This window comes from Myotis brandtii, unplaced genomic scaffold, assembly GCF_000412655.1.
Source record: "Myotis brandtii unplaced genomic scaffold, ASM41265v1 scaffold344, whole genome shotgun sequence".
Lineage (NCBI taxonomy): Eukaryota > Metazoa > Chordata > Mammalia > Chiroptera > Vespertilionidae > Myotis > Myotis brandtii.
Window position 1 is genome coordinate 2,307,739 of NW_005363247.1, and position 26,583 is coordinate 2,334,321.

Sequence of the window (26,583 nt, forward strand, 5' to 3'; positions counted from 1 at the left end):
GAAATAAGCCAGTCAGAGAAAGATAAATATCACATGATCTCACTCATTTGTGGAATATAATGAACAACATAAACTGATGAACAAAATTAGATCCAGAGATAGAGAAGCATAGATCAGACCATCAAATCTCAGAGGGAAGGTAGGGGAGAGTGGAGGTAAGGGGAGAGATTAACCATAGGACTTGGATGCATGCATATAAGCCTAACCAATGGACATAGACACCAGCAGGGTGAGGGCATGAGTGGGGGGGGCAGGCAATGGAGGAATAAGAACACATATGTAATACCTTAATCAATAAAGAAAAAAAAACCTTTACATTTATTCATCATTTATATGTGGTTTGTCTATCACTATTTTTTTTTCAAATCAGGATAGGAAAGCATTTTGACACAAGATAACTTTATGTAACCCCACATTAGAGAAGCATAGATCAGACCATCAAATCTCAGAGGGAAGGTAGGGGAGAGTGGAGGTAAGGGGAGAGATTAACCATAGGACTTGTATGCATGCATATAAGCCTAACCAATGGACACAGACACCAGGGGGTGAGGGCATGAGTGGTGGGGGGGGGGGGCAATGGGGGAATAAGAACACATATGTAATACCTTAATCAATAAAGAAAAAAAAACCTTTACATTTATTCATCATTTATATGTGGTTTGTCTATCACTATTTTTTTTTCAAATCAGGATAGGAAAGCATTTTGACACAAGATAACTTTATGTAACCCCACATTTTTAAGGAAAGTGTGTTTCTTATTATACAAAAACATTGTCTCATAGACATAATATTATTACTGAATAAGGATAAGTGCATGTGTTTAAGTATGAAAGTACTTCACTGCATGGTTTCAAATATATAGGACACTCCTCTTTAAATAGAATTAAATGATTGCACATAAATGCAAACCTGCTACATTATATTCATGCATCTAATTGCAGAAGCTGGAAACAGGCCTAATAACTTTTTTTAATCAAAACATATTTGTGAAAGAATTCACTCATCTCTTACCTCTATTAACCCCTGCATGAACCTTAGCTAGGCATAATCCTGGACACAAAGAGAAAAAAAAAATTCCTTTGCATTCTAATTTTTCTTACCAGGTAAAGCCCTGAAAAGGGCTGTGAAAAGATGTGGAGATAGCCTTTGTCATCATTATATTGTTTGTTCTATTCTCTTTCTAGGGATAGCAAATAAGATTCTACAATGGAATAATTTTAGGAATCAGTAGGTACTTAGTGGACACGATCTGGAAATCAGAAGGGTCTTTGGGAGGACACTGAAATCCAGTCTGAAAAGTAAGACCTTTCATTCAAAGATAAAAATGACATGAGTGAAACTGAGAGGCAGGAAACCCATAGCACTTGAAAACAGACACAGATGCAAGAGACCGGATCCGCTATACTTGCTTTAAATATGGATCCTGGGAGAGTCCTGGTTGCACTGAATTTAAGAGAATCTGAATACATAACGCACATTCTGTTCCCTTAAATTTAAATTCACTGTTTAGCATCTTTAATGGTTCTTATCATTGAAGTTTTATGGTTAACTGTTTTTAATACATACATGTTTTGTCCCTTTTGGTAAACCATAAACTCTTTACAGTAAACCCAAGGTTGTATCTTACTCATCTTTGTACCCTAATTATGTAGCATAGTGTTTGTTTCATAATAATTGCTCAATTAATGTGTAAATGAATTGACTAGATCAGGGGTCCTCAAATTTTTTAAACAGGGGTCAGTTCACTGTCCCTCAGACAGTTGGAGGGTCAGACTATAGTTTAAAAAAAAACTATGAACAAATTCCTATGCACACTGCACATATCTTATTTTGAAGTAAAAAAACAAAACGGGAACAAATACAATATTTGTATTTGCATGTGGCCCGCGGGCCATAGTTTGAGGACCCCTGGACTAGATAAACAAAAACATATCTTTAGCAAGTGGGGGGGGGGGGCGCGTTGCTGGTTTTGCTATACTTAAGACTGTTTATGACCTGAGTATGGGAGTTTTGAATATTGACCCTAATCATACGGGTTTTGTGGCAGTGCCTTTTACAGTGATGGCCCTCCAAAATGCTTCCCCTTCCCTGGAGACTGTCTCCCCAACAGAATGGGGGAGTTCCTCTCAATGGTTTTAGCCCTTCTTCCTGAAATGGTGTGTCACAGATGACTGATCGAGGAGTAGTCACCTGATGGCACTGGACTCACTCAGAGTCTCTCTTCCAGGATGTTTGGTAGGTAAAAACCCCAAGGCCAAGCAAGAGTTGTTGGAGCAAATCCTCAATAAGAACAACATTCTAGAAATAAAATCTACAAACTCCTGCTGTTATAGTTTTCCCTCTTTCAAATCCCATATAGTTATTTTTCTTAAATTTTATAAGCTATTTTCTGTGATTCTACTGTTTTCTCATAAGTTTTCTCAGAGAGTTTTTGTGCCTTATGAAATGAAAGAACTAAACCGGTAAAATATGAGTGAGGAGTGAGTCTGAACCGTTTTTCTCTCCCATTCCCTATAGTTGTGGTTTGTATTTACATTCTGTCTCTGTGAGAAGCCGAAATTTTCAGCTCTGTTTTAGTTTTCAGCCCAAGTTACTAGTCCATGAATGGCACAGGGGTATTCTTTCTAGAAATTCAAAAATATTGGGAAGGGTGATAAGGCCAAAGATCTAAAAGTAATATGGAGGATTGTCATTCACCAAGAAAACTTCTTTGACAAGGAAGCCTAAGTTTTATTGTTATTTCTATGGTTACCATTTTCATCTCCAAGTTTAAAAAAAGAGACCAGTCCTTTTGCAATTTTTTTTTTACTTTTCCCTCAGGGAGAACAATCTGTTTCCTTCTGAATTTCTGTTACCCTGTTTTTTACCCTTCTCTTATAGTGTTTTGAAGTTATAAAGCACTATTTCCATTACATAAGTCTGTTTAAACATAGATAATGTGGTATAGACCTTTAACTTCAAACACCTACACAAGTAGAACAAAAAGATGCAGGTCACAGGCAATAAATTCTGATATTTTGCTTGAATTAGAAAAAAAAATCTGTGTTGGATAATTTAAAATAAAGGAAAGCTTTTGTTCAACAAAATGGCCAAGGAATATTAAATGTCACAATTAAGATAATAGACTCAAGATAAGTAAATAGTGTATAACACAAAGATGCTAAATTAATTTTACATTTTATAATGTGTATTGGAGAAATACTACATCCAGAAATCAAAGAGACTCTAAATATATCTAAACATATTAACTAGGCTTGAAATATTCTGTGAATTGCACATTTAATTTTGGCAGAGTAATAATTTTAAAAGGAAAAAAAATGAGTGTTGATACACACTGGTAAAACATATAGAACTAGTACCCATCAGAAATTGAGTGGATTAAAAAACAGTGGTACATCTACACAGTGGAATACCACCCTGCTATAAAAAAGAAGGAACTCTTATCATTCTCAACAGCATGGATGGACATGGAGAGCATTATGCTAAGCGAAATAAGCCAGTCGGAGAAAGATAAATATCACATGGTCACACTCATTTGTGGAATATAATGAACAACATAAACTGATGAACAAAAATAGATCCAGAGACAGAGAAGCATCCAACAGACCATCAAACCTCAGATGTAAGGCAGGGGAGGGTAGTGGTGGTGGGGTGGGGTAAGAGATCAACCAAAGGACTTGTATGCATGCATATAAGCACACGGGGGGTGAGGGCATGTGCTGGGGGGTGGGAATGGCCAGGGAGAGGTCAATGGGTGAAAAGGTAGACATATGTAATACTTTAATCAATAAAGAATAAATTTAAAAAATGTATATCCTTATAATGAACTTATGTTGTGATAATCATACTATATTATTCTTATGATATTATATAATGATGATATAACAAATTAACCTTCAAGTGTAAAAGTAAGAAGACTGGTGATTTCTGAAGTATTTACAGCTTTTTAAAATTTTATGAAGTACTTCACTCAAGTATATTTAAGCAGTTAAATTGGTAAAAACAAACAAACAAAAAACCAAAGCAACACTGTTGTTTGTTTTTGTTAATTTTATAGCCATTGATAAATGTGTATTCATCTATTCAGCTCTGACCAGGACATATTCAAAATGCAACAGTAACTGTAAAGGTCAATGTCTCATGGACCCTGGACTCTACTCTCACAAAACTTAAACCTAGTGGGGAAGTGATCATAATATAACATATGGAAAACACCACAATACCAGTGCAAACACCATGCTCTCGGAGTTCAGGGGAAAAAATATTTTTTAATAATGTTTTTAGTCTACTTTTAGCAGATATTAAGCCCCTCAAATTTTCTTTGCTATTTAATCCCCTGATTTTTCATTACTTTTGGTTACTTTAAAAAGCCATAAAGAATTCTTCAATTAGCTTATGATCAAATGTGAACTCTTGCTCTTTGGTAACTTCTCTACCCTCTGTGGGAAACTGCCAAGAGTGCTAACTAAAGTTCCTGCAATTATTATCCTAGCTTCAATATCTCATTAGCACTCACTTCACTAAGTACAGAGATAGTTCAAAGTTAAATGTCATCCTGTGGCTTTGGGTTTCAGGACTGATAACCTGGGGCACGTTGAGAGGAAGAAAGCTTGGGAGAGCATTGCATTGGTTCAGGATGTGCTCCCAGACACAGTGAGACTAGGCTGGATTTACAATTTCTGCTCCCCCACCTCACCCTATCCTTGCCAAGGCAAGGCTTTTAAGACCTACTGATGTAATTCTCCCACAGCGCAAGCTTGCTCCCTGGTTGTAACTTTACCTACCATTGGAAGCTGCCTCTCTCAGGTCACTTGGGAACTGCTGTATTTAGGTCACTCACAAGCAGGACTTAGAAAATAGTAGATAATAAGCTGATGCAGCTTCCTAATGTGCCTAATCTACTTCTAATAAGGTGTAGTTCAGAGACTAAGAATTCTGATTTTATGTTATATGCTTTTGAATTTACCAATATGTTGGGTAGCCTTTGTTCATTTTAACTTTTACTTTTATTAAAAACATTTTTTTCTGTTCCCTTTCTCAATCAGATAATTATAACATTATATAAAAATCTTATATAACAGCTAACTACTGTTTATAAGAGATGAAATGTAAATAAGATTTGTAATATTTCAGGAGCTACTAACCATATGCAAATGTGTATGTCTGTATTTCATTCTCTTAGTGGTAATCTAAGCTAGTACTTGGAGTATGTTAAAGATGTCTTTAGAATACCCCACAAGAAAGATTGGCAAATGACATTATGTTCATTCACAACGGAACTTCATAAATGAAACTGTCCAATCATAAGGGTGTTATAGAATAGTAATGTAACCGGACAATCAATGGGCCCATGCTGCCTGTCACTACTTGAGCCAATTAAGCAGAGACAGGGTTGAATCATATATGAGTGTTTATTCCAATACTGCCAGCAGTATGGGAGAGCAGCAAGTCATCCACAAAAATCTACTCTGCACCCCACCATAAGCCAGTTGCTTACATTGGGTAGAAGAACAAAGATTACATGGGGAAATAATGCAGGCTAGAGATTTGCAAAGGCCTGTATGCAAAGGCTGGGGGTTTTCAAAGGGTTAGTGATATGCAAGGTCCCATTTTTTCCAACTTCCAGTGAGCCAGAGTAGGCCAGCCTAGGCTCTCCTGTTGCTTCTTCTATAGCCTGCCTTGTTTCACTGCTCCAAGTATGTTTTTGCTGCAGTCAAGAAATTCTTACTTGCTTTTCTACACTTTGTCTCTTAATTGAAATCTTTTTTTCAAGAAGACAAGAACCAAGGTCTCATCATCTCATTGGTAACAAGGATATTAAAATATTTTAGGTTAAAGCAACAGTATTTTTATATGAAAAATAATTTTTGATAATTTTTAATACTCATGTTGGCAAGGGTACAGTGAAACAGGTACTCTTACATATTCCTGATGGGATTGCAAATTAGATCAAATTTTCTGAAAGGTTAGCTGCCCTTTTATACCAAAAGCCTTGATATTCCCATGTAAAAGGGGGGAACCTGCACAAAAGCATTCCCTCCTCTTTTCTTCTCTGAGTATTTTGCCATCCATTGTTCTTACTTGCCTTTTGTAAAGTCTTGTTTTTCTAGTGGAAGAGATTCTATCAGGATATTTAAACAAAACTAAAGGAGAGATGAATGTCACTGATGATGGAATCAGAGAAGTGATACCCATGACATGTGAATATAGGGCAGAATATGATTTTGGATTATTTCCCATTAGAAAAAAGGTTAAAATGTGGAATAGTTGATTGTATTATATCAATTATAGTATGTTGGAGAAGAGAATTTTGGGCAGCTAAGAATTATATTGCACTTATATTAGTTGTTGAATATAATTGAAAGGTTATTTTATTTTTGCTTTTGTTTTTGGTTTTTTGTTTTTTGCTGACCAGCATCATGTATTTGGGAGAAGTGTCTCTTACTCTATGGTATAAAGTTCTGATAATTTGGAAGCTTCTGAAAGGAACATGATGAAAGTTAGAGTTATATGCTCTCTTCTAGGAATATGGATCTTAAAGGGAGACACAAAGAGACAGAAAACAATTGGCACTGAATCATTCAATGGCCAACCCTTAAGAAATATTCCATAGGTCTCAAGGATTTCTCTTGCTGTTAATACCTGGAGATTATGATTTACTTTTATTCTATGAGATATACAATATTCTTCCAACAAATCTCTTTCTTACTTAAAAAAAGAAGGAAGAAGGAAAATGAGGGGAAGAAGAAGGAAAGGAAGAAATAATTTGCTCATAACTTTGACTTAATAATTCCACTCCCAGGAATTTTCTTAAGAAAAGTATGAGACATAAAAAGAGTTTGCATACAAACTGGCAGCATTATATAATACTAGAGATCCTGTGCACGGGATTTGTGCACTGGTGAGGGGGCGTGGCCTGTGGGGATCAGCCCACTGCAGGAGCAGCCGCTCATCCAGGTCAGCCAAGGGAGCGCACTGATCACAGGGAGCACCTTCTGCGTTGAACATTTGCCCCTTGATGGTCAGTGCATGTCATAGCCACTGGTTGAACAGTTATTCTGGTCATTTCACCATTCGGTCACTGGGCTTTTATTATATAGGATAATGGTGAAATATAAAAACCAATGAAAAGGGTATATGGAATATTATCATACTATTAAAATAATTATTTCAAATATTAAAACACTGTTAGCTATAACAAAACACTTTTAGCCATAACAAAACAAAACAACAACTAGAATATAAACTACATACTATATAATCCCAGTGAAGCAGAGAAATAGACACTCATATAATGTCATGGAAGAAAATCTACCCCACGTTGACAGTGGTTATCTTTGGGGTAAAGAATTGTTTGATTTCCCAATGTTAATGAAATGTCATTATTAGTTTAATTATAATAAAGTCCCTATAGTTCTTTTGTTTTCACATTTTATCTATCTAATGAAAAAAAAAGATATTTATTCAGTAAAGAACAACAAAACTGTAATTTAGTTTTCACAACTTTCATAGTGAGACTGAAATTTTAATACTTATATTTCTAATTTATTTCATCTAATTCAAAAATCTATGTAGCTGGGTCATGGGTGGAGAGATTGGTGGGGGATAAGTATCTATCAGAATTCCAACTCTATTTCTTTGGTCTAAACCTCTCCAGCTGACCATACATGTGCCTCTCCAATCACTTAAATGAATTCCTACCCTTCATACTCTACATTCTAGTCCCTTAGCAACTCTGGCCACCAACTCCCACCCTCTACTTGTCAATACATATACTACTATTCTTTCTAGCCACATGTATGTCCTTTGCATCAAACATGCAAGAAGGGTAATCCTATATAATAAAAGGGTAATATGCAAATCGACCAAACAGCGGAACGACCAGTCACTATGACATCCACTGACCACCAGGGGACAGGCGCTCAATGAAGGAGCTGCCCCCTGGTGGTCAGTGTGTTCCCACAGGGGGAGCACCGCTCAGCCACAAGCCGGGCTGACAGCTGGCAAGCACAATGGCCCACCTCTGCAGTAGTGCTAAGGAAGTCCAACTGCAGCTTAGGCCCGCTCCCCTGTGGGCTCAGTCAGATATCCCCTGAGGGCTCCCAGACTGCAAAAGGGCACAGGCCAGTCTGAGGGACCCTCTCCTCCCCGAGTGCACAAATGTCGTGCACCAGGCCTCTAGTCCTATATAATAAAAGGGTAATATGCTAATTGACCCTCACGCCATTGCAAAGGTGGCAGGCCCACAGCCAATAAGGAGTGAATATGCTAATTAACGGCCCCGCCCTCAAAGATGGCAGTGCCCATAGCCAATAAGGAGGGAATATGCTAATTGACTGCCCCACCCTCAAAGATGGCGGCGCCCACAGCCACAAGGTGGTGGTGATAAGTCCCATCAGCCCCACTGGGGCAGCAGGCATGGGGCAAGGCCAGGCCGGCCCCGCACACCTGCCTCTGGAGTCCCCCAATCCCCTCAGCCCCATAGCCACCCAGGGCCGGCCCAAGGTGCAGGCAAGCCTCGGATGGCCAGTCACTACGAGGCACACGACCACCTCTTGGTTCCTTTCCCTGGCCGGCAGGCTCTGATCACTCAATGGAAAACGGTGAACTGGGATAGGGGAGTAGGGTCAGGGAGCGGGTGGAATGGCCGACCTCTTGGTCTCTCCCCACAGCCAGCAGGCTCCGATTACCTGATGGCGAATGGGGAACCAGGGGTGGGTGGTGGTGTGGTGCGGGTGGCGGGGCTGGCTGTGGGCATCCAGGGAAGATGGCCCTGATCACAGGCCAGGCCTAGGGACCATACCCATGCACAAATTCGTGCACCAGGCCTCTAGTAGTAATATAAAATGTTTGCTTTGTTCTGATTTTGTTTCATTTCAATGCTACTAAAGTAATGTTTTTTTCTATTAATATTTTTCATTTGCATGCTGTATTAAGGAGAACTTTCCTGAAAACTACTATTTATAGTAACCTTCCTTTAAAAGGTCTTTTACATTAAAACAATCAACTGAAAACTATAATCTTTGGGGGAAAATAAAGAAAGATGAAAGCTTTTGTACTCAGCTTACATGGCACATTTTGCACATGCACTTAAGTGATAAGTGGTCTTATGTTGGTTGAGCATATTATCTCCTCAACTGGACTATTCTTTGAGGGCAACAACTAATCTTTCATTCCCTGCATCTCCCCTACAAAGTATTTCACATAATATCTTATATAGAGTGGTAGCTGAAAACATCTGCTAATCTCCTTTATCTCTTTGTATACCAGGATTCAGAATTTTAGAACAACTTGTTTTCAAAGCCATTAACAGCAGTACCTGTGGACACAGTAGGTAACAGAGCAAACCACAGGGTCATTTTTGCCTGTTCCCAGTGTGCAAAGACCTACTCATTTCATATGTGGGTCATTTAGTTTAGCTTGTCCAATAATGAATTCATCTTAACCTCAAAGTTTTTTTTTAAATAGAATATTTTAACATTTAAAACTATAAGATCCAAATTAAATAGGAAGAATGTGGCTTCTAAAACACCATTTATTTGACTCCTTATTTAGAATATGAGTTGCCACTTGATAGGCAGCAGCCTAAGATGGACTTCTGTGAACCAATTCACTGAAGTGAAACAGAAAAACAATTTCTTTAAGAATCCCTGAATTTGTTCAGTAAAACTTCTGTTATTCTACCATTTATCTTTCAAAAAAAAGATGATGAATACAGCTCTCTCTCTTTTCTCCATCTCTAGTTATATTCACATATACTAGTATACACAAGCACATACATTAATTGTTTGTCTTAAAAAATGGAAGAGTAAACTTAGAAAAATTTTAAGGGGGAGGAATAACAGAGTGAAAGGGATAGAAATAGGAGATAGACATCCAAAATAAACCTAATTTTTAAATATTGGTCTTTGAGTTCATGCAAATCTTTGAACATAACTTGCAAAACAAAGTCACATTGAAATAAACACATCCAATACCTAAAAATAAAAAGCAAAATGGAACAAATGAACCAAATTGCAAATTGTATTAATGACACAACCTGACAGAGATAGATTTAAGTCGCTTTAAACAGTGACAAACCTTCCTGGGTAGTAAATATCTTAAAGGCAAAAAGAACTAGGAGAAAGAAAAATTAATTAACTAATTAATTAATTAATTATTTTAAAAAGCAAAAATCCTAAGCCTCTTTCAGTAATCATATTGTTCTTTTCTAAAACCTCTTTATGGAAATATGATTAACATATAAAAAGCTGTACATATTTAATGTAGACAACTTGATAAATTTGGGAATAAGTATACACGTGTGAAACCATCACCATTTTCAGAGCCATAAATATATCCAACACATCCCAAAGTGTTTCCTCTTGACCCCCTTCATTATTACTATTTATTTTTGTGATAAGAACACTCAACAGAAGATATATCCTCCTGACAAATTTTAAGTATGCAATACAGTATTGTTAGTATAGGCGCTATCCTGTATAGCAGATCTCCAGAACTTCTTTCTCTGACACAACAGAAACTTTGTTTTAAAAGTAGTTGGTTGATAAAGAGTAGGCAGAGAGCTCTGGTGATGGGGAGGGTGTTGGAGGGATAGAGGAATTGAGCAAAAAGAAAAAGAGAGAGAACGCATGGACATAGACAACAGAATGGAGTTGGTGGTGAGGGGAGGGAGGGTAGAGGTGGAAGAGAGCATAGGAGGGATTAAAGGGTGTTGGAAAAAATAAAAAATAAAAAATATAAAATTAGTTGGTTGACCAGTAGAACACATTTTCCCATAGAAATGACCCAACAATAGCACTTTGCCAGAATGAGGTTTGGCCTTAAAAAGAAGCCATGAGATTTGCTACTGGTTATAAAATTTGCAGAGGGTCAAAGAATCAGCAAATTAAACAAACCACAAAGATTTAGCATATTTTCTGGCTTCATGATGAGATTAGGTTTAAAGATTGGTTGCAGTTATGAAAGAATGTAACTCCAGAAACATTTTGACCCTGTCTCAGATTTATAATTATACTAGTTGACAAGTTATAATTGAACTAGAGGCCCGGTGCACAAAAATTTGTGCACTTGGGGGGGTCCCTCAGCCTGGCCTGTGCCCTCTCGCAGTCTGGGACACCTCGGGGGATGTCCACCTGCTGGCTTAGGCCCACTCCCCGGGGGATCGGGCCTAAGCTTGCAGTCAGACATCCCTCTGGCAGCCGGGGAGCCCTCGGGGGATGTCCACTTGCCAGCGGGGAGCAGGCCTAAGCTGTAGTCAGACATCCATAGTGCTGCTGAGGAGGTGGGAGAGGCTCCCACCACCACCACTGTGCTGGCAGCCATCATCCTGGCTTGTGGCTGAGCAGAGCTCCCCCTGTGGGAGCGCACTGATCACCAGGGGGCAGCTTCTGCATTGAGCGTCTGCCCCCTGGTGGTCAGTGTGTGTCATAGTGATCAGTCATTCCCAGTCATTCTGCTGTTAGGGTCAATTTGCATATCACCCTTCTATTATATAGGATAAGACATTTTCCTTATTGATACATATGAAGACCTTCCTCTAGAGACTAACATAGTATAAAACATTTAATTTTCATTTGGTCAATCAACAATTTATTTACTAATAATATTTCAGCAACATGGCTATTTAACAAAGAACTATATATTGATCAAATATGAGTGATCATTAGGGGTATCTAAGCTTATAGCTCTAAAAACAAATATCAGTAAAAGTAAAATAAACCTTAAAGATAGAATTTAAATAAATTAAATATATCTCTAGATATAATGAATCTACTACTGTATAAAATTCACATTCATTACAAATCTCATTTCTTTTATTTATAAACATACGGCCTTCCTAATTTGGGATTGCAAAGAGTTTCGTGTTTCAAATGTGGATTTTTAACAAGGTCCCTACCCGGATCCACCACTTACAATACTTGAACTCAGGGAACTTAACTTCTCTGTGCCTCACTCTTCTCACCTTTGATACCTGGATTATATTAACTTTCTCCTAAGCTTGTTAAAAAGATAAAAATTATTAGCCAAAGAGAGTGGTTAGGCTAGTATCTGGGACTTAGTGAATACTCAATAGACACTAACTTTAATAACTTCTAGACTGATTTAGAGTACAACTTTTCCATGAAGAAAGTATACAATGAGGTACTGGCTTCCACTTCAATTTCTTTCAACCCTGGAGCATTTCCCCCTGCTTTAGCCTTTCTAATGTTTCCAGACTTCTAGATAATTTGCATGTCTAGTCTCTGGAGGTCAACTTCTAATCGTTTAAAGTACCTAAAGAAAAAGTATTCAGAAATCTCTTTTAGTAGACCCAAATTGAAAATTTAACTATACAAAGTGTTGCTAACTTGTAATATGATTTTCAAATATATTATATTTTCAAATGATATTTTATGTAAGAATATTTTATTAATTATGCTTTTATTATATGTCAGTCAACTAGAAGAGGAGAGCTAGAGAATAAAATATGTGCGGTGACTTTCCTAAGGTAATACAAAACCTGGAGGATAATTCCTGGTTCTTTAAATCCCTGAATATCTAACCTGGTTATGTGTTTGGATATTTTACATTGGCCCATATCACAGGGCTTAAGTAAAATTTGTTTATGTGATATGTGGCCTGGCTTAGCAAACATCTCCAAAGCATAATTTTCTGATATAATCATTTACTAAGTATTATTGTATTACTTTATTAGAAGATCAAACCATCTAATTTGTTTTCTGTTATTTGTATCTTCAAATTCTCAATTTCATATGAGTGAGTAACTATATTAAACACAACCAAAACAAAAGAGGGAATTGTAGAATTTCTTGAAGTCTTTTTCAGGAATTTTCTAATTTGGTTTTATCCATATTGTGTTATAGCCCAATTGAAAGATTTGCTTCTAGAATTCCTATAAGGATTTTTTTCTAACAGAAAAAATGCTTTTGAGTATAAATTCATTTCACCTGAATATTAAATAATCTGGAAAGAAAAAAAAACTTCAAAAATATATAATACCTTTCCCCAGGATGGACAAAGCAAGAATTGAGACAGGAGCTGTGGGTAACGTCTAATGTCACAAGTCTAAGATGGATTTGACAAAGGAATCTCTATGGAGAAATATAATTTTAGTGCGAGCCTGGGTAGCTCAGTCAGTAGAGCATCAGGCTTTAAGCTATATAATTTTATTAAACAATGTCACCCCATTAAATTCAATAAAAATTTTTAAAAGAATTGAGAGCATACATTCTAAAATAATTCTTGTTTATTCTGAGGATTGCTTAAAAACAAGTAGAATATCTAAGTGTTTGTTTATAATCACGATGATCTCAAATGTTTATATGATGCTCCATGGATGTCCATATACATGTGCACATTAATAGTCAATATACACCTAGCCTTAAAGACTACATTTTTAAGTCAGAAACCACCCACACATAGGAACCCACCTTGAGCTATTGTGCATAGAAAAGATAACATCTGATCTGTGTGAGGAAAGTTATTATTTCCAATTTTTAAATAAGATAATCTTATTGAATCTATTTCAGAAAAGGTAAAGAAACCTCCACCTCCAACCCCCAACCCTGGCCCTGGAATACCTTCCAAAGCTCAGATGTTATCCATTACTTTGTTGTTGTTTTTTCTATCTATTCCTTTGCAATTACTACCTCTATGGAATTATATTCTTCCCGCTTTTTGGGTTTGTTTTCCTAGAATGTGGTTCTTCAACTATTATAAATGAACCTGGGGAATCAGAGTTTATTACATGCAGTTAGTTGTGTTGAAAAACTAGCTGAGAGTTTTTGGAATCATAATTTCATCATTCCTGTAAATTTCTCAGTCTGCTTTCTATTTAACTGAGATCATGTCACTTTTCCTGAAAATAAAGTTCACAGAAAATATACAAGTTATCTAAAAATAAATGCTATCAGGAAGTACCATGTTTTACTACGAAAATACTGGGATCCTGTGTGCAACCAGACCCAGTGAAATACTTAAGTATTAGTGAATTTTAACTTTAAATTCCTGAAACAAATTTATTCCTGTACCTGTTTAGTAACTTAACTAATTCATTCAGAAAACATTTATGAAGAACTCTGCTAAATGCCAGTAATAAAAAGATTAAGAACAATCCCATCAGGGAGGAGGTGGATGCTTTGATAATTCATCTTTAAAAATCTGTTTCTATTCCAATGAATAGTCTCTGTGGGTGTGCAGGGGTGTGAGTGAGCATTTTTATATGTAAGACTCTAACTTATAGAGGTCAAGGACACACGCTTTCGTGTCCAACCTGGTGACAAGTCCAGCTCTTTCATGACTAGCTTTGTGACTTTGAGAGAATTGGATACCACCCTCTCTTCCCTCCCCACTCCCCCTGCAAGCTCAATTACTTCATCTGTAAAGTGCAGACTATAGTGGTAGCCTTGGCACCTACCCCTAGATATACAAGCCACTGTCCATGGCTTTCTCATTTATGGACCTTAAATATATGATAATGTTAATGTCAATGTGTATAAAATATTTCAAAATGTTTTAGTTAACATCTGGCCTCTCCCTAAAATATAGAAAGCAGAAAGGAGTGTTGCTCCCATCCTACCAATATTAAAGAAGACAAAATGATAGCTTTTCTTGCACCTATGAGGTTGGTAAAATTGAATGACAATTAACTAGCCTGAAATCTAAAGAAAGACAGGAGTTTCCAAGGAGCTTTGAGTCTCAAACACTGACCCACTGGAAGGAAAGCAGGAGAGGAGATGGGGCAGGTAAGGAGAATTCAGCTAAAAACTTTAACCATTGCTAAAGTGTGGGCTGACATGAGAAACCCTGGGGGCTGAAAACAGAGGGGTTCTACATCCATTCACAGGTGCTTCTCCATCAATTCAAAGGCTCTTCTCCAAGAATCTTCACAAGGTTCCACAGAGATATTGGAAACAGAGAGGAAGACTGGAGAAAGCCTCCCTCACAATACAATCAGGGCCCTCACTATAGAAGGCAGAAACCCTGTACAGATCCTGTCCCCTATGGATAAAGAGCTTAAGGTTGTGAGAAAGACAACCCCTGTGACTCCAGGCTACAGGTAGAGACCCAATGTGACTGGGGGAAGAAGGGAAGAATCAATTCACTCCTAAGGGAGAGTCAAGAAACTGTAGCAGGGCCAGATCATTAGAAGTCTCCTACCTCTGAGGGATGGGCAGAATACCAGAGAAAACCTCTTGCCAAGGACTACGGGACTGACAGAATATAAAGACAACAGAGAATCCTCCTGACACTCACCAGTAAGCTGGCAAGCACAGAGGAACGACAGTAGTACGTACACCTCTGGAGAAATTCAAGAGCATGATGAGAGACCCTCTCTGAGGTGTAGGCATAGAGGGAAAGCCTAATACTGATTGAGAAACAGTGAGAAAACCCTCTGGCAAACCAGTCCCACCCTAAGAACAAGGTTGTGCTGGAGAAATCTGAAGTTAGAGGGGACACTGAAGGTAATCAAAGCAATGGCACGAGGTAAACCCATCTAACCTCTGACCAGACTGACACCTACTCTCCCTCTAACAGCCAAGGACAAGGACGCTCAGGCCTATTTCTAGGCAGAAATGTTCATTACAAATCATACGAAGTACATTATCTGATCATAACAGAATTTAACTAGGAACTAATAACAAAAATAAATGTGAAAAATACCTAAGTATTTGAAAATTACACAACACACTTCTACATAACTTGTAAGCTAAGAAGGAGCTTAAAGGAGTTTTTAAAGTATTTGACATTGAGTGGAAATAAAAACACAACATCTCAAAATTACTGGGATGTAGCTAACTCTGTACTTTAAGAAAAATCTATAGCATTAAATGCTAACTTTAGGGGAAAAAAACCCCACATAAGTCTGAAATTAAAGTTTCCATGTTAATAAACTAAAAAAAGAAGAAATAAAAACATAAGTAGACAGATGGAAGGAAATAATAAAGATAAGGGCATAAAACAATGATTTTGTAAATAAAATGCAATAGAGAAAACCATTAAAACCAAATAGCAATATCAGGTAAAAGATAAATTAGATCACTAAAGAAATCACAGATATAAAAATAATAAATAAATCCTATGGACTTTATGCCCATAAATTTTGTTAACAGATGAAATGAACAAATTTTTTGAAAGATCCAAACCACTTAAGCTCACTCAGGAAAAACAGATAACCTAAATAGTCTTATATCTACTAAACTGATTGCAGTTGCAATATAAAATCTTCTAACAAACATCAATTCAATATAAAAATTTAAATAAAATCTAAGAGAATGTTCCCAACATATTTTATGAGGATGGCATTACCCTGAAACCAGTACCATAACAAGGAAACAAACAAACCTACAATTCAATATCTCTCATAAACACTGATGCAAAAATTAAAAAAACTGAATCCAGCAATATATAAAAATGTTAATACAATTTCATCACACAGAGAAAAGAAGCGTAGATAATTTCAATTAATGCAGAAGAATCATTTGACAAAATACAATGTCTGTTCATAATAAAAACTCTCAGCAAACTAGGAATAGAAAGGGAACTCCCTCAATTTACTAAAGGGCACCTAGAAAAATAAAACTTACAGGTAATATCACACTTAATATTGAAAGACAATTAAAGTATGAAAATAAAATATAAAGTTGGAAAGTTTGTATCATCCTACTTTAAGAGTTACTTTTGAACTGCAGTAATCAAGCTAGTGTTATATTGGAGAAAGAGTAGAAACATAAATCAATTGTGAAGAATAGAGTCCAGAAATAGACCCACACATATATGGTGAATTGATTTTTGACAAAGTTGTAAAGGCTATGGAGAATAGATGGTCTTTACAAGTGAGGCTGGAGCTGCTGGACATTCATAATCACAATAATTAATTTAAAGTTATAACTTGTACCCTAAACAAAATTAACTAAAAGTTAATCATAGACCTAAAGGTAAAATCTAAAACTAGAAAACTTTCAGTAAAGCATAGGAGAAAATCCTTGTGAAATTGAGTTAGGCAAACGTTTCTTAAATATTAAACTATAAGCAAGAACCATGAGAGAAAGATTATGATAAAATGGACCTTAGTAAAATTAAAAACTTTGCTCTTCAAAATATAATATTAAGAAGATATAAAGACAAGGCACAGATGGGAGGATATACTTGAAAAACACTTATCTACTGAAGAACTTGTGTTGAAATGTATTTTAAAAACTCCCCAAACTCGATTATAAGAAAACAAATGAACTAATTTAAAAATGGGCAAGCTATTTCAACAAAAACTTCACTGGAAAGGAAATAAAGTTAGCAAAAAAGTATATTAAAAATTTCTCAACATAATTAGTCACAGGGAAATGCAAATTAAAATAAAAATGACTAGGAAGGATTCCTTTTTATTGAATTCATTGGGGTGACATTGGTGAGTAAAATTTTATAGGTTTCAGGGACACACTTTTATAACACATCATCTGTATATTGTATTGTGTGTTCATCACCCAAGTCAAGTCTCCTTCAATCACCATTTACCCTAGGCTACCTTCCCTACCCCATTTCCCTCTGGTAAAGAACTCATAAAACTCAATACCAAACAAACAATCAACCCAACCAAAAAATGGGCAGAGGACCTGAACAGACACCTCTCTCAAGAAGAGATACAAACCTCTAACAGATGTATGAAAAGATGTTCAACCTCACTTGCAATTAGGGAAATGCAAATCAAAACTACAATGAGATACCACTTCACAACTGTTAGAGCAGCTATTAGCCACAAGACAAGTAATAACAAGTGTTGGAGAGGTCAAGGAGAAAAAGGAGCCCTGGTGGGAATGCAGACTGGCGATTCCTCAAAAAATTCAGAATAGAGCTACCATATGCTCCAGCAATCCCTCTACTGGGTATGCACCCCCAAAACGCAAAAAGATGAACTCCTAAAAGAGGGGTTAGTAGTCAGAAACAGAGGACGTCAGAGACATGCTGCTGCTGGCTTTAAAGAAGAAGTAAGCTGCCATATTATGAGAGTGCCAGTGACTGGGAGACCTCTAGGAGCTGAGTTACACCTCAGGCCAACAGCAATAAGAAAACAGACATCAACCCCACAATGCAAAAATCTGAATTTGCTTGGAAAAGACCCTGAGCCTCAAGGGAGGCTGCCACCTTACTGACACTTTGATTTCAGCCTGCTGAGACCTTGAGCAAGCCGACCCCGCTAACTTGTGCCTGGTCTCCTGAGCCACAGGAGCGTTGCGGTAATAAATGTATATTGCTTTAAGATCTAAGTCTGTGGTAATTTGTCATGCAGCAATACAAACTAATATGAAATACCACTCACACAGTTTTAAATGATCAAACAAAAACTAAGAACAAGTGCAATTTGCAATGATGCAGAGCAACGAGAACTTGTACCGTACTGATGAAAATAAAAAATCATACAAATACTTCACAGAACAATTTGGAAGTTTCATATAAAACTGTACATACACTCATCATATGACCCATGGTCGGGTATTGATTCAAGAGATGTGAAAATATGTGTTGACACAAAAACTCGTAGGTGAAATTTTACAGTGGCTTTATTCATAAATGCCAAAAATTGTCCTCCAACTGGTAAAAGTTTAAACAAACTGTCGCACATTCATAAGAGGAACTCTCACTCACCAATAAAAAGGAATGTACACTTGATTTAAGCAATGACATTGTTGGGTATCAAACGTCTATGCTAACAACCCAAAAGTATACATAGTATACAGTGCCATTAATGTTAATATCAGAAAAAGCAAAATTAGAGAAAAGAGATATCAGTGATTATCAGGGATTACAGTGTGCAGAAATATTTACTACAAAGGGGCATACGTCATTTTGGAGGGTGATAGAAGAGTTCTACATCTGAATTGGAAACTTGCTGTATGTATATATCAAATATGTTTTTCTGAACCGATAGAGTATATATTAGTCCCAATTTTATCCTGTATGACATTTTATGCAAACAAAAGTGAGAATGTAGCATTAACATACAGCATGTTAAATTTCTGGGTTCTTTTGACCAAATTTGATGAAGTATTAGGTTAATCCATTCAAATACCAAATTAATCACTTGGTTAATAATTGATTAGCAACTAATCTACTTTAAAACCAGACTTGTCATGCAGCATAAAACTTAAGAAGCACTGACATCCCTAGGAACACAAAAGGCCCCCTCAAGACCCTCTCTACCTGACAGTGCTTGGTTGCTGGTTCTGCCTCCTCACTTGGTCACAGTTTTCCTCCACACTATTACTTTTCATTAGAATTAAGCCAATAGTTTTGTTTCATCTTTGCTCCACTGATTAGTCTCTCCTCAAAATTAATTTTTTAAGTAACCCTCAAAGCTTTTGAAATATTAGGCTCTTCAAATTTAATTTTCCTCATGTTGTTTCTTATATATACTTCGTAAATAAACATATATATTTCAAACTGAGACAGACCTTGAAACATAACATGTCTTTATATAGCTGTGATACACCCACTCAGAAGAAAACAATTCATGAACATGGAGTTTAAAATACATCACAAAATTCACACTTCATACTGCGCCAGTTTAACAAAAACATGCCACATCCTTGCATTAATAACCGTAGATGACGACTAATAGAAGAAGTTCATAAGAATGCAATTTAAAATCAGATTATAGATCAGAAAATAATTTGAGTAATAAATATATGGAAGAACCATGTCAGCACTTACTCACAGATAACCAGAATCTATAATTGATTCATTACACATTTGAGGCAATAGGCAATTAAGCCATTTTACTTTCCCCTGTCCTTCCAAAAGGACCAGAATATCCTTTTTAATATTTTTCCTCTAGAAGCTCATTAAAACAATAGTTAAGTGATGTTCGTACGATGAGAAAACAATTTTAATTCTAATTGCCTACAAAAGATCTTTCATCCATCACCAGTGATTTGTGGGCTATTAGACAAATTAAAAAAAATACCCTGATATTTAGAAAACAATGTTAAAATTATATGACTCTGAAACAAAATCACTTTGTAGATTATGAAATCTGGTCATGTTACTCACAAACCAATTCTAAAAGAAGAATTTAAATGTCAAAAAATAGATGATAATTAACATTTTTGTGTAGGTGCTATTATATGAGCTATCACATAGCAACCAAAATACTAAGAGAAAGCAAATTATAGTTTTTGTTCTCAGTTTCTCTGAATGACTTTCCAATCTAAGTCACTAAATACTATTTTGAAGAGTTCATCAGTTTTTAAGGTTTTCCCAACCTTGAACCCAGGAACCAAATTGTTTATCTCTACGTACTTTATATCAGGAAAGTAAATTTCTTTCCAGAATTAAACAGAACTTATGAACCTTTAACATCTCTCAAAAGCTTTAGCAAAGGCTGCAAGACACACACGATGCTAGGTGGTATTTGTGAGTATGGACATAACAAACATGGATGATCTCAGCTCTGGAGGAGAGAAAGACTCCATAACTGCACTAACCTAGCAGAAGCTTGGACTCAGACAATGTAAATCCCCTAGGAATAACCTAATTTTCCTGGAAGCACACTGGATTTTCCACAGACTTGTAGGGACAGGCTAATTTTAACTGGAGCATGGTGACCTTCACCCCCATTGGAGTTACAGGCATAATAAAAGGTAATTCTCCTGACTAGTGCCCAGATTGCATAGGAATAGCTAAAATGTAAAACCCTTTAATGTTTGTATAAATTAACTTTTCTTGCGTATTTAATATTATTTAGTAATTTAGTGTGTTTACAAATTCATTAGTATATCTCTCAAATTTTAATCCTAAAAATTAGAGGATTGTTTCATTTAGGATCATATAATTTATTAGAAAAGCAGAGGAAACTAGGGGAGGTTTTTGCAGACAACATTTTGGAAGAGACCATTTGGAAGAAAACCTAGATCAGCAGGTGAGTATTTCAGAAAGTTGATCCAGGGATACAGTTTTGTGGCCATATTTCCTTTTTCATTACAATATTCTTATTGTAATGTGTATTCCTTCTGTCTTTCCAGTTGGCCAATCTTTTTTAAAAATTTTTTTAAAATTTTTTTATTGATTTCAGAGAGGAAGAGAGAGAAAGAGAGAGATAGAAACATCAATGATGAGAGAGAATCATTGATCATCTGCTTCCTGCATGCCCCCCCCCCTCGACTAGGGATTGAGCCCGCAACCCGGGCATGTGCCCTGGGACAGGGAATTGAACCATTACCTCCTGGTTCATAGGTCAATGCTCAACCACTGAGCTATGCTGGCTGGGCTTCATTTGACCAATCTTACTGTGCTTCACATACTGTGTTTCATTCATACTCAAGAATTTGCCCAACAAAAATACTCAAAGGTGAGTCTTTGGCTTTTTTCATTCTGTTAGCCCACTGAAATGCTTCTTTCTGCCTAGTGACAACTTCTGTAAAGCCTTTTTTGATCCTTCACAATTATATATATGAAGCACTGGCATACTATTATATTTTAAGTATTCAATGACTATGTGTTGAGTGAATGAATGTGTAAAACTAATAAATAGCAGAATGAGTGGATATTCTTGATCTATATGCTGATTTCCATTACAAAGTCACTCTGTTTTCTTTAGCTACCATCTTGTCAGTACTTGTGGCTGTCTCCTGCACACTAATTGTTACACAAGTAATACCAGCCTTTAAAATCCATGAAATGATCCTTATTGGCACTGACATTTTTATCCTTTGATCCCTTACCACTTTGCTATTTCACAGTGGCCAAGGCTTTCAAAGCTTAGACTGAATGGTGGTTGAACCTTTACACACACAGAGCTGGTCTGTGTCCTGAAGGCACAAATCTAGCTTCTTGTTGCAGGGCATAGTCCACATTTAGCTTACAAAATCCCATAACACTGACTGCAGTCAGTACCACTTATTTTATTTTTCCCTTGCTTTTATTAATCATTTAAAAAACTTTTATGGGTTGTTTATGACACATGCCTAAAAAATATTGAGACTCATCTTAATAATCTAGTAGCTAATATAGACAAACTATTTTGTTTACAAGTGCATTCTAATAGCTATGCCAACTTTTAAAGAATTACTATGTGTCCATCTGTAATTTAAAACTTTACATATATCAACTCATTTACTTATCATCACAACTCTGTTATGTAGATTCTATTAATATTCCCACATAACAGATACGGACTGTGAAGGAGAGAGAGATTAAAAAGCTTGACTTAGGTCACAAGATTAGTGCAGGGCAGAGCTTCAGTTTGAACTCAGGAAACCAGACTCAGAGAGCCAGGGAATCTCTTAAGCACTTCCCTATTCTAAACAAACATACCAAAAATTAGTTTGACTTTTCAGAGTAGTCCTCTAGGGAAGTAACACTTATTCAAATAATTCTGTATTTTCCCATAACACTAAATGCATTTCATCTTTAGGAATTATCTACAGAAGTGGTTTATTGGTCTCAAAAGCATCATAATCTGTATACTCTACTATAACACACATTCTTCTTGTTCCCTATTCTTTCCTTCTGCTCTTCTCAGCTTGCCTTAACTCTGGTTTTGGGCCAACAACCAACAGACGTCAGGAGAGTGGGACTGGGCTGAAACTTGGGGCCAGTAATTCCCCCCCCCCCATTCCCCCCAGAGGAAGTGATGAAGGGCCACTCTGAGAGCAGAACCTGGGATATTTAAGCAGAGTCCTTCAGGAAGCAGGCCTTAGAAGGCAAAGCTGTGTTTTGCTCTTTCTCTTTCTAGTGTGATAAACTGATAAGCCAGCAGCAATTGACTGTAAGTCATTAAATCAACTCATCTAAGATTGAGAATCTCTGTTCTGCAGAGTCTATTGATAGTTATAGTAGATAGGTATCTGTGGTGTTACCTGCTCAGTATTTTTATCACAGTAATAGCACCTTAATTTTCTATTAAGGAACACACTTCACCCTCATTTTTCAATTCCTATGTTGTGATGATCTGACCTCTGTAGTTTAAGGTTGCACATGTCAGCCAGACTTGACCTGTGAGATTCAGACCTAGAACTTTTAGGACAATTGTCAGATAAAGAGCTTGCCAGAGTTCAAAACCAACACAGTTTTCAGAGATGGAAAGAGACAAATAACTTACTTTACCATTTGAACTCCTATATCCATTGTGCCTAAAGCCAATTAACTGCTCTGGACTTGTTAGTTGAATGTACTGATATATCAGTAAGGCAGAGTTAAATAGTTTTGCAAATCAAAATAGTTATGACTACCAAATAATTAGTAGCAGACCTATGCCAGTCAGGTAATGTTCACTCAAACTGATTATCAATGTGACTGGCCAAACCTTAGCTAAAACACTTTTCTTAACTATCTGCCAAACACATACCAAGCCTCCTGTGCTCACACAGGTCATTGGCTTTCCAGTCTTCAGAAGAATGTTATATAGTGAGAAAGTTCTTCTTCATTCATTAAAAATATTGATTAGACACCTACTATGAGCTTGCCGATGTATTTGACAAGAGGATACAATATTGAACATAATCAAACCCATTTTCATGCTTAATTGAGGCCACAAACTTATAGCAAGGTGAACATCAAGCACATAACTTCACAAATAAATGTAAAATCACAAATGTTCAAGGACTGCCATGCAATGATCTGATAGCCTATCCTATATAAAAAAAAAGCCTAATATGCTAAGTGTCCATCCATATGTTTGACCATTTGAACACGCACTGACCACCAGGGGGCAGATGCTCTGATCAGTAGGTTAGCTTGCTGCTGGGGTCTGGCCAATCGGGACTGGGTGAGATGGGCTGGACATGCCCTGGAGCCCTCCCGCAGTCTCTCCCCGGCCCCGATTGTGCACCAGTAGGGTCCTTCAGCCTGGACTGCACCCTCTCGCAATTCGGGACCCCTTGAGGGATGTTGGAGAGCCAGTTCCGGCCCTATCCCCACATGACTACCTGAGGGACTCCACCAGTGCACAAATCCCTGCACCAGGCCCCTAGTAAAAATAATAAAGGCATTTGACCTTGGGGATGTTGGAGAGCCGGTTCCGGCCTGATCCCCACAGGCCTACCTGAGGGAACTCCACCAGTGCACAAATCCCTACACCAGGCCCCTAGTAAAAATAATAAAGGCATTTGACCTTATCAGGGAGGGCAGGAACACTTACCTTTCCTGGGTAAGTGACACCAGGTTCATCCCTTTTATGGCCAGATATAAGTTCTGTTGAGGCCCCTGGGCAGCCAAGCACCATTGAGATCTTCATGCTCATTTGACACAACATCCACCTCCTTCTCCTCCTCTGGAAAAGTGCACTGGCACCCTCAGGAGAAAGGATCTGGAGAATCCTTCAGCACAGCCTCGGGCAGTGATCACAGACATTTTTGAGCGGAAATTCTGGGGTCCCAAGTGCCCAAGAGGTCATTAATTGTCATCAGTTGGGGCTCCAACTAAGCTTGTCCTCTGAGTCAGCCCAATGGACTCTGTCTACCTTGGGAGAAGTCAGTGGAAAGACCGTCACAGTGAGGCCTCCTAAGACTAGGACCCAGAGCAGTAGCCACATTGGACCAAGTCCAAGGGAAGAAGGAGCTCTGAGAGCAAAGCCGGTAAGTGGACAGAAGTGCAGAGGACACAGGTGGGAGCAGAGGGCGAGGAAACAGCATGGACCAGCATTTTAGTGAGAAAACACGTTCTTCATCATTAGCAAAGTAGCCTGTACTTCAGGTTTATGTTTTCAAATGTCTTAAATGACTTGCTTATGTTTTAAAATGTCATAAATATGAATATGAACAATGCAAAATGCCACTCAATGTAGGTGGACTAAAATTGCTGCATAGTGTGATTTTCACACCAAGCTGTTGTCTCAAAATAACCAAATCACACAATTACACACGGAGAGAAATGCACAATAAATATAATAACTCCCTCCCCCGAAAAACTTCTTGGTTTGTTTTGAAAGAAATGACATATTCTGTATAGCCTTCAGCTACCTAATCATTTTGGGACTGGTTTAGCCGAGTGACAGTCACTGAACTTGTCCACAGCCTATATAGTGACAGGAGCAATTTACCTGCATTTTTCTTGTTTAATTAAATAGTAATCAGTGAGTGGTAATTTAGATGCCCATATATATGGGTGTATGAGAAAGTATGGCAGCATGATTTACTAAACTCTGAGTCTTAATCATTTCTACATTTGGCTACATTTCTAGGTTGCAAGGCACTTAGTTAGGCCTGCTGTTGAACTTGAAAGAATTTATAGCTCTAAGGCATGTATAGATCTATTAAAGGCACACATTAAACCCATGGACATATAGGTGATTCAGTATGTAAAAAGTACTTTTTTCTAAGTACTGGGAGATGATCTCTCCACAGTATTTTCTATTTTGGCTCTGAGTGCTACAATAGTGGCAAATTGGTTATGAAACAGTTTGCTCCGCTTAACCAATTTTATCAGTTACTGCTATTAAGAATAAACATTTTTTTAATGGTTGAGAGTGCACATTCTGTAGAACACTTTAAAAATAACACCTTAAAACAAGTCTGTTTGCTTTATAAAGTAGAGTTTTAACCAGAGGAGAGTTTATCTGATTTCCTTTAGAAAATGTGTATATTCATCAGTCATTATCATAACATCAAGTTTAGCAAATTTTGTCATTTAAATAATTTCAGTTATAAATTCCAGTTTCCTCCTCTTATGTAAATAGCCTCAAAATTGCTTTGGAGCAGAATCTCTCCAAATATGGTCTCAGCCTAGAGGTGATTTTTTTTTTTAACGGAAAGATTTTTTTTTAGTTACATTAACTCTCTAATGTAAAAATCCATGAAACCCAGTGAAAAGAGAATCTGAGAAATACTTTCACTTTGATAAATCCGAACTGTTGGAACTTTCAAGTTTAAAATTTTCCCTGGGGCACTGTAAGAAAACTGACAGGAGATAAGTTTTAAAAGAATGTTATAACATTTAGAAGTTATAAATAAATTAAACAACATAGGTCATTGCACAAATGAGCATTAACTATTTCTATCAGGCCTGAAATTTTCATGACCCACATTTCTTCGTATTATACTATGAAGTCTATATTCATTCCCAGAGCATTTTTTAGAGCTCCTAGAGCTGTGTGGAAAAGAGGTGAAGCAAGAGAAGGTTAATGAGGGTGAGAGAGAGAGCCTAGGCTCCCGCCACCTTTCATTCATGGGCGTTTCAGGTTAGGGGCTCCTCCTTTCAGGACTGACGGTCAGGCACCTTGCATTACTCCAAAATGAAGCTGCATTCCATTAAGGTAATACAGAGACATTTCATATAGAGCAAAGGAGACCAAACCCTTTGAGGTGTAAAATGTTATTTCTTCATCCTAAGTAATGGTAACAGGGATGACACAGTTTCCAACTACCAACTCACCAAAAATGGCACTATTTTCCATCCCTTTGATATAGCCTATATAAAGGGTGCTTTTGCTCTGCAAATCTGTCTATGGCATTCTCCTTCAGATTCAATTCTAACTTGATTTTTGTAAAAAAAAAAAAAAAGTAAATTAAGAGCTAGGTTAACAGCCAAATAACTCCAATCGCCATGTGTCCTACACTTAACTAAAACATTCCAGGGCGAGTGTGTCTTTAA